Genomic DNA, 610 nt, shown 5'->3' on the forward strand with positions numbered 1-610 from the left:
AAATTATATTGAAATAAGTAAATAACATGTACAAAATAAGTTCAATAAATTTTATTGTATCTGATTTACAAAGACGGACTAATTACTCATCTCTATTATTAAAAATGTTCACGCTTCATACCATGAGCAATTGAAGTCAAACTTCACAATGAATAAAATTTTATAAGAAGAGGTTCGGAAAAAGTTTCATATGCTAAGCAACGAAGACAGGAAGACTGGTTAAATGTATTTCATCTGTGACAATCAATAAAGAACCTGACCTTAGATTAAAAACGAAAATTATAAACTACAGGTTCGATGGGCAATTGTATAAAGCCTACCGTTTCTGATGAATCTATACACGCTGTACTTGCTTCTCTTCCGAAGACCATCAGTGTCGACTGTACTCCAATTAAGGAATCTGGGCTACCCATTATTTTCGTAATTGGAGGACCGGCAGTTGGAAAAAGTTATTTCACGTTCCAATTTTATTGAACTATTCATTGTGTAGCCTAACTATTCACCTATTGGCGAACGTCTAACCAAATAATAGATCACCGCAGTTTCCTACAATATTATAATAAAACAAGAATTATTCTCTCAGAGACGTCTTTTAAATTAAAAAAAAATT

At 32.0% G+C, this 610-nt stretch overlaps 1 pseudogene; it reads left to right on the forward strand.

Annotated features, from left to right (window-relative positions):
• The first annotated feature begins 292 nt into the window (after positions 1–292).
• Positions 293–610, forward strand: part of LOC108624464 (adenylate kinase isoenzyme 1 pseudogene) — a 1,114-nt pseudogene continuing 796 nt past the window's right edge.

This window comes from Ceratina calcarata, unplaced genomic scaffold (assembly GCF_001652005.2).
Source record: "Ceratina calcarata isolate Rehan_Ccalc_2016 unplaced genomic scaffold, ASM165200v1 scaffold1163, whole genome shotgun sequence".
NCBI classification, from domain to species: Eukaryota; Metazoa; Arthropoda; class Insecta; order Hymenoptera; family Apidae; genus Ceratina; species Ceratina calcarata.